Raw genomic sequence first — 10000 nt, forward strand, 5'->3', positions numbered from 1 at the left:
AAAACAACAACATTCTCCATAAAACTCCCAACATTCTCCACAAAACATCAACATTTTTCACAAAACAACAAAATGTACAATACTTTTTTCACATATGGAGATTTTTATAAAATAAACAGCAGCGTGCTCCATAAAACATCATCATGCTGTTGTTTAGCTGTAAGATGATGAATGTAGGAGAACTTTCTATAGCTTTTCATATGAAATATAATCTCAGTTGGGGTTCGTGGTGGGTTTATAAATACCAGTCTGATTCTGTCATGTGAAGCGAGTGTAGGGGAGGATTTGATTAGATTTATATTCAGAATAAAATACTGTCCTGATGCTCACAAAGAGTTAAATGTCAAATCAGCAGCAACTTGGTGGAACTCATGTTCGAGTTCAAAAGTCTGAGTTCATGACCAAAAACAGATCACAAAACAAATACAGATTTAATAAATCAAATTTCAGCCTTATTTACTAACAACCCAGAGAAGTGCATTCTTTCGATTTTTCCAGGATGATGACAGAGAATTGTATGATGGTGAAAAGATCTTCTCCAGTTTTATAGTTTTGTTATATATTTTCGGTTAAATGGCTACTTGGGGCCTTGTGTTTGTCAGTCATTAACACCACCCTGGAGCTTTTTAGTCCTCAAAACACATCGGTCAGGAATGAAGCAGGTTCTCGGTTTCTGTGACGCTCTCCTAAAAGAAACCTTGTCCAGATGAAGATGAAAAACCGGGTGTCCTTTAATTCAGCTGTCACTTTTCCACACGCATGTGAATGAGCCACGTGTCAATCCAGCCATTGTAGCATTCAAGACAAAGGACCAAGAGGATTCTCCAAGGGATTTAAAAGGTGGACCATCATCACCAGGGGCAACGGGGCCTGGTTAATCAGTGCAGGACACACACACACACACTAGGCCCCCGGGGGCAGGAGGACCGAAGGATGGATGATGGATCTGGTTGAGCGCTCAGTGAGGAAGTTGTGGGAAGCCGGGAGAAGGCAGAGTTTCCTCTGTGCATGAAAGATCCTCATTGTCTGTCCATCACTCGTCACATGAAGGTGTCTTTTTTCCTTCAGCTTTTCATTAGAGCCTTCCATTTCCTTTTCCATTAGCTTTCACATTCCACGTTCATGCTGAGAGGTGGAGTGGGAGAGAAGATTGTTCTCGCTAAGTCAAGTTGATCAGTTCTACATTTTATCATGAGGAACTGTCCATTTTTTATACATTATTTTTACACCAACAGACGCCAACATCCCAAATTAAAGTTCTCCAATTCGACACTAACATTCCACATCAAGCATACTCCTATTAACACCATGATTCTCCATCAAACACCAGCACTTCCCATCAAAGACCACAAAACAAAACCGTTTTACATAAAACACTATTAAATCAACAACATGCTCCACTAAACACCATCAAGCCACAACAAACACCATATAACAGTATTATTTTCCTTCTAACACCAACAGAATCCATCATAAACACAGTCATTCTTTATTAAACATCACCATCTTCCATTTCATACAAATAATCTTTATCACTGAGGAATTAATCATGTGATCAGCTATAAAGCTGTGATATCGATATCACCATGAACCATTAATATTCTTCCCAAAATACCATCAAACACCAGCATTCTTCCTAAAGCACCATCAAACACCAACATTCTCCTCGAAACACCATCAAACACCAACATTCTCCTCGAAACACCATCAAACACCAACATTCTCCTTGAAACACAAACACCAAAATTCTCCTCGAAAACACCATCAAACACCAACATTCTCCTTGAAACGCCCTCAGACACCAACATTCTCCTTGAAACACAATCAAACACCAACATTCTCCTTGAAACACAATCAAACACCAACATTCTCCTCGAAACACAATCAGACACCAACATTCTCCTTGAAACACCATCAAACACCAACATTCTCCTTGAAACACCATCAAACACCAACATTCTCCTTGAAACACCATCAAACACCAACGTTCTCTTTAAAACACTGTCAAACACCAATATTCTTCCTGAACCAACAGCAAACACCAGCATTGTCCACAAATCAACATTCTTTTCAGTAACACCAACAAACATCAAAACTATCCACAATAAAAACCCATCAAACACCATCAGGCTTTATTGAACCATTTTTTATGGATGTTTTATGGACGAGTGAAGAATTCTGGGGCAGAAGATCTGACGTAATCATGGTGACTTCATATTGAGCCATGCCCACTTCATCCCTGATCCTGTCCCCATTTGCTTGGTCCCTTTTGTTGCCTTTAATTTGTTCCTGTATGTGGTGTGTGGAGATGGAAGACCTCAGTGCTGTCGCTTCGTGCCTGAACGGTGATGGATGAATGGTGCAGTGGGAAGAGGTGGATCTCTGGCAGGAAGTATGTGTAGATCTTTCTGTTCCTCTGCTCAGCTGATAAGAGCTCGAGGGTTGCAATAATAGTGACCTTTTAAACCAATCAGCCACTCGGAACCATTCATCCTGCTGGACAAGACCAGGTCAGGTCCATCTTTACTGAGTGTGTGTGTGAGGGGGGGTGTTAAAGCCAGATGTTTTCACACATCTACATACATCTTTCTGCACTCTGGAGAAAGTTCCTCAGCTGTCAGTTTATTACGTAATGACACAAAAGATGTTGAGGCGATTGGAAACACGGCTGCACTTTTGCCCCCCGTTTAGATAAAGGCTGAATTTTTTGGCCGACAACTGGCTCTGGTGTTGTAAAATGCAAACTCGGGTTCATCCTCAGGTCTTCGGCTTTATTACAGCTCACGTCGCATTGTGGCTCGCAAACGTTCCGTCTCCCTCCATTCTTCTTTTCTTTGCCTTTTATTTATTCAGTTTATTACCTCTGTGGCTTTGTTATTTTTGGAGATTGTGTGTGTGTTTGTTGGGGGGTGAGTGTGTGTGCTGGCACTAATGAAGCTTGAGTGCTAAAGCAGAGTTTTGTAGAGTATCGCGGCATATTGTGTAGTGCTGTTCCGATTACACAATGATGTGATTGGACTGGATACGATACAATTCAATCCCATTCGATTTGATAAGATATGCTACAATATGCTACGCCATATTAATACGTGATCGATTCGGTAAAATGTTACCTGACAATACGAAGCACTACGATATGTTATGATGCGATATATCATGATACGATACAGTATACCACGATAGGATGCACGACGGTACGTTACGATGCGATAAGATAGACCACAATATGACACAATATGATACGATATACCACAATACACATGTTACAATTCAATACAATATACCACAATTGCACTATATGTTACAATTCAATACAATATACAACAATTACACTATATGTTACAATTCAATACAATATACCACAATACACATGTTACAATTCAATACAATATACCACAATACACTATATGTTACAATTCAATACAATATACCACAATACACATGTTACAATTCAATACAATATACCACAATACACATGTTACAATTTAATACAATATACCACAATACACATGTTACAATTTAATACAATATACCACAATACACATGTTACAATTTATTACAATATACCACAATTACACTATATGTCACAATTCAATACAATATACCACAATACACATGTTACAATTTAATACAATATACCACAATTGCACTATATGTTACAATTCAATACAATATATAACAATTACACTATGTCACAATTCAATACAATATACCACAATACACATGTTGCAATTTAATACAATATACCACAATACACTATATGTTACAATTCAATACAATATACAACAATTACACTATGTCACAATTCAATACAATATACCACAATACACATGTTACAATTTAATACAATATACCACAATACACTATATGTTACAATTCAATACAATATACAACAATTACACTATATGTCACAATTCAATACAATATACAACAATTAAACTATATGTTACAATTCAATACAATATACCACAATACACATGTTACAATTTAATACAATATACCACAATTGCACTATATGTTACAATTCAATACAATATACAACAATTACACTATGTCACAATTCAATACAATATACAACAATTAAACTATATGTGACAATTCAATACAATATACCACAATACACATGTTACAATTTAATACAATATACCACAATACACATGTTACAATTTAATACAATATACCACAATTGCACTATATGTTACAATTCAATACAATATACCACAATACACATGTTACAATTTAATACAATATACCACAATACACATGTTACAATTTAATACAATATACCACAATACACATGTTACAATTTATTACAATATACCACAATTACACTATATGTCACAATTCAATACAATATACCACAATACACATGTTACAATTTAATACAATATACCACAATTGCACTATATGTTACAATTCAATACAATATATAACAATTACACTATGTCACAATTCAATACAATATACCACAATACACATGTTGCAATTTAATACAATATACCACAATACACTATATGTTACAATTCAATACAATATACAACAATTACACTATGTCACAATTCAATACAATATACCACAATACACATGTTACAATTTAATACAATATACCACAATACACTATATGTTACAATTCAATACAATATACAACAATTACACTATATGTCACAATTCAATACAATATACAACAATTAAACTATATGTTACAATTCAATACAATATACCACAATACACATGTTACAATTTAATACAATATACCACAATTGCACTATATGTTACAATTCAATACAATATACAACAATTACACTATGTCACAATTCAATACAATATACAACAATTAAACTATATGTTACAATTCAATACAATATACCACAATACACATGTTACAATTTAATACAATATACCACAATACACATGTTACAATTTAATACAATATACCACAATTGCACTATATGTTACAATTCAATACAATATACCACAATACACATGTTACAATTTAATACAATATACCACAATTACATAATATGTCACAATTCAATACAATATACCACAATACACATGTTACAATTTAATACAATATACCACAATTGCACTATATGTTACAATTCAATACAATATATAACAATTACACTATGTCACAATTCAATACAATATACAACAATTAAACTATATGTTACAATTCAATACAATATACCACAATACACATGTTACAATTTAATACAATATACCACAATACACTATATGTTACAATTCAATACAATATACAACAATTACACTGTCACAATTCAATACAATATACCACAATACACATGTTACAATTTAATACAATATACCACAATACACTATATGTTACAATTCAATACAATATACAACAATTACACTATATGTCACAATTCAATACAATATACAACAATTAAACTATATGTTACAATTCAATACAATATACCACAATACACATGTTACAATTTAATACAATATACCACAATACACTATATGTTACAATTCAATACAATATACAACAATTACACTATGTCACAATTCAATACAATATACAACAATTACACTATGTCACAATTCAATACAATATACAACAATTAAACTATATGTTACAATTCAATACAATATACAACAATTACACTATGTCACAATTCAATACAATATACCACAATACACATGTTACAATTTAATACAATATACCACAATACACTATATGTTACAATTCAATACAATATACAACAATTACACTATGTCACAATTCAATACAATATACCACAATACACATGTTACAATTTAATACAATATACCACAATACACTATATGTTACAATTCAATACAATATACAACAATTACACTATGTCACAATTCAATACAATATACAACAATTAAACTATATGTTACAATTCAATACAATATACCACAATACACATGTTACAATTTAATACAATATACCACAATACACTATATGTTACAATTCAATACAATATACAACAATTACACTATGTCACAATTCAATACAATATACAACAATTACACTATGTCACAATTCAATACAATATACAACAATTAAACTATATGTTACAATTCAATACAATATACAACAATTACACTATGTCACAATTCAATACAATATACCACAATACACATGTTACAATTTAATACAATATACCACAATACACTATATGTTACAATTCAATACAATATACAACAATTACACTATGTCACAATTCAATACAATATACCACAATACACATGTTACAATTTAATACAATATACCACAATACACTATATGTTACAATTCAATACAATATACAACAATTACACTATGTCACAATTCAATACAATATACAACAATTAAACTATATGTTACAATTCAATACAATATACAACAATTACACTATGTCACAATTCAATACAATATACAACAATTAAACTATATGTTACAATTCAATACAATATACCACAATACACATGTTACAATTTAATACAATATACCACAATTACATAATATGTCACAATTCAATACAATATACCACAATACACATGTTACAATTTAATACAATATACAACAATTGCACTATATGTTACAATTCAATACAATATATAACAATTACACTATGTCACAATTCAATACAATATACAACAATTAAACTATATGTTACAATTCAATACAATATACCACAATACACATGTTACAATTTAATACAATATACCACAATACACTATATGTTACAATTCAATACAATATACAACAATTACACTATGTCACAATTCAATACAATATACCACAATACACATGTTACAATTTAATACAATATACCACAATACACTATATGTTACAATTCAATACAATATACAACAATTACACTATATGTCACAATTCAATACAATATACAACAATTAAACTATATGTTACAATTCAATACAATATACCACAATACACATGTTACAATTTAATACAATATACCACAATTACATAATATGTCACAATTCAATACAATATACCACAATACACATGTTACAATTTAATACAATATACCACAATTGCACTATATGTTACAATTCAATACAATATACAACAATTACACTATGTCACAATTCAATACAATATACAACAATTAAACTATATGTTACAATTCAATACAATATACCACAATACACATGTTACAATTTAATACAATATACCACAATTACATAATATGTCACAATTCAATACAATATACCACAATACACTATATGTTACAATTCAATACAATATACAACAATTACACTATGTCACAATTCAATACAATATACAACAATTAAACTATATGTTACAATTCAATACAATATACAACAATTACACTATGTCACAATTCAATACAATATACCACAATACACATGTTACAATTTAATACAATATACCACAATACACTATATGTTACAATTCAATACAATATACAACAATTACACTATGTCACAATTCAATACAATATACCACAATACACATGTTACAATTTAATACAATATACCACAATACACTATATGTTACAATTCAATACAATATACAACAATTACACTATGTCACAATTCAATACAATATACAACAATTAAACTATATGTTACAATTCAATACAATATACCACAATACACATGTTACAATTTAATACAATATACCACAATACACTATATGTTACAATTCAATACAATATACAACAATTACACTATGTCACAATTCAATACAATATACCACAATTACACTATATGTTACAATTTAATACAATATACCACAATTACACTATATGTTACAATTTAATACAATATACCACAATTACACTATATGTTACAATTTAATACAATATACCACAATTACACTATATGTTACAATTTAATACAATATACCACAATTACACTATATGTTACAATTTAATACAATATACCACAATACACTATATGTTACAATTCAATACAATATACAACAATTACACTATGTCACAATTCAATACAATATACCACAATTACACTATATGTTACAATTTAATACAATATACCACAATTACACTATATGTTACAATTTAATACAATATACCACAATTACACTATATGTTACAATTCAATACAATATACCACAATTACACTATATGTTACAATTTAATACAATATACCACAATTACACTATATGTTACAATTTAATACAATATACAACAATACGACACGATGCAAAACGATATATATCAGGTTACGATATGATATGATTCACTACGATACCATGCGATATATCGTGATCTAAATAATACACCTGCGATACGTTTCACTAGGATATATCACAATCCAATCAAATTAAATAGAGTTTGATACGATACAATGCGATACAATTCAATACAATGTGATATGATACACTACGATACTACAGTAGACCATGATGCAGGACGATATGATACAATACCTTACGATGTGTTACGATACGATACTATATGATACACTACTCTACATTACCATATGAGCGATCACAATACAGCACATTATGATATGATACTCTGAGCAGTGTTACAATATGCTAAAACATGATACAATACAATAGGATACACTATGATTCGATACGATACGTTACAGTATGATATATCGCTACAGTACAATACGATACAGTTCGATAGGATTGTCTGTGACTCAGCTATTTTCTGGTGAGTAACTGCTGCTGACCTTTTGTCCCTCTGCAGGACTCAGTTGAAGGTTAAAAGGCGTGAGAGCACAGCAAGGTCAGTGCTGCACTCACACAAAGACTGCTTTTGTGACCTTTAATGAATTGACTCCACACACACACACACACACACACACACACACACACACACACACACACACACACACACCTCGCAGCCCTAAGGTTTATAACTGGACCCTAAACTTCCCGTGGCTTAATGATGATGACTTCTTCATCTGCCCAAATGCCCTCCTTTTGTTCCCCCTTAAACCCTGACTAACCTTAACTCCCCCCCCCCCCCCATCTACCCCCTCCAGCCCCTCCCTTTACTCTCAGTGGGGGCTAATCCTTTCCTCTGGGCTTTTCTTCTATCTCCCTCCCTCCCTCTCTCTCTCTCTCTCTCTCTCTCTCTCTCTCTCTCTCTCTCTCTCTCTCTCTCTCTCTGTGTTTCTCTAGGTGTCTCTTAACATACAGTATCTATCTATCTATCTATCTATCTATCTATCTATCTATCTATCTATCTATCTATCTATCTATCTATCTATCTATCTATCTATCTATCTATCTATCTATCTATCTATCTATCCTCTAAGCTAATTTACTCCTCCTTTAAAAATAATTAGCAATTCAGCACACCAGCATGCGCTCTGAGTGTGTGTGTGTGTGTGTGTGTGTGTGTGTGTGTGTGTGTGTGTGTGTGTGTGTGTGTGTGTGAGACTCTTTTATAGGTAAATGAGGGTCTCTGCCCCAATGGTGTGTTTGAGCTTCTGTGTGTTTCTTTCATGATACAGTGAAGTGAAGTGTGTCATTTAAACACCTCCCCATCCATCTCTCCTCCTCTCTATCTGTTTATCTCTCTATCTGTCCATCTCTCCTCCTCTCTATCTGTCCACCTCTCTATCTGTCCATCTCTCCTCCTCTCTATCTGTCCACCTCTCTATCTGTCCATCTCTCCTCCTCTCTATCTGTTTATCTCTCTATCTGTCCATCTCTCCTCCTCTCTATCTGTCCACCTCTCTATCTGTCCATCTCTCCTCCTCTCTATCTGTTTATCTCTCTATCTGTCCATCTCTCCTCCTCTCTATCTGTCCACCTCTCTATCTGTCCATCTCTCCTCCTCTCTATCTGTTTATCTCTCTATCTGTCCATCTCTCCTCCTCTCTATCTGTCCACCTCTCTATCTGTCCATCTCTCCTCCTCTCTATCTGTCCATCTCTCTATCTGTCCATCTCTCCTCCTCTCTATCTGTTTATCTCTCTATCTGTCCATCTCTCCTCCTCTCTATATGTCCACCTCTCTATCTGTCCATCTCTCCTCCTCTCTATCTGT

At 32.5% G+C, this 10000-nt stretch overlaps 1 protein-coding gene across 1 annotated transcript in view; it reads left to right on the forward strand.

Annotated features, from left to right (window-relative positions):
- Window positions 1-10000, forward strand: part of greb1l (GREB1 like retinoic acid receptor coactivator) — a 62796-nt gene that overhangs the window by 16670 nt on the left and 36126 nt on the right. The window contains exon 2 of the mRNA XM_083540960.1: window positions 8691-8729. The gene's annotated coding sequence lies outside the window, so the exon portion shown is untranslated. The remainder of the gene's footprint in view (window positions 1-8690; window positions 8730-10000) is intronic.

The sequence above is a fragment of the Silurus aristotelis genome, assembly GCF_946808225.1.
Source record: "Silurus aristotelis genome assembly, chromosome: 5".
Taxonomy (NCBI): domain Eukaryota; kingdom Metazoa; phylum Chordata; class Actinopteri; order Siluriformes; family Siluridae; genus Silurus; species Silurus aristotelis.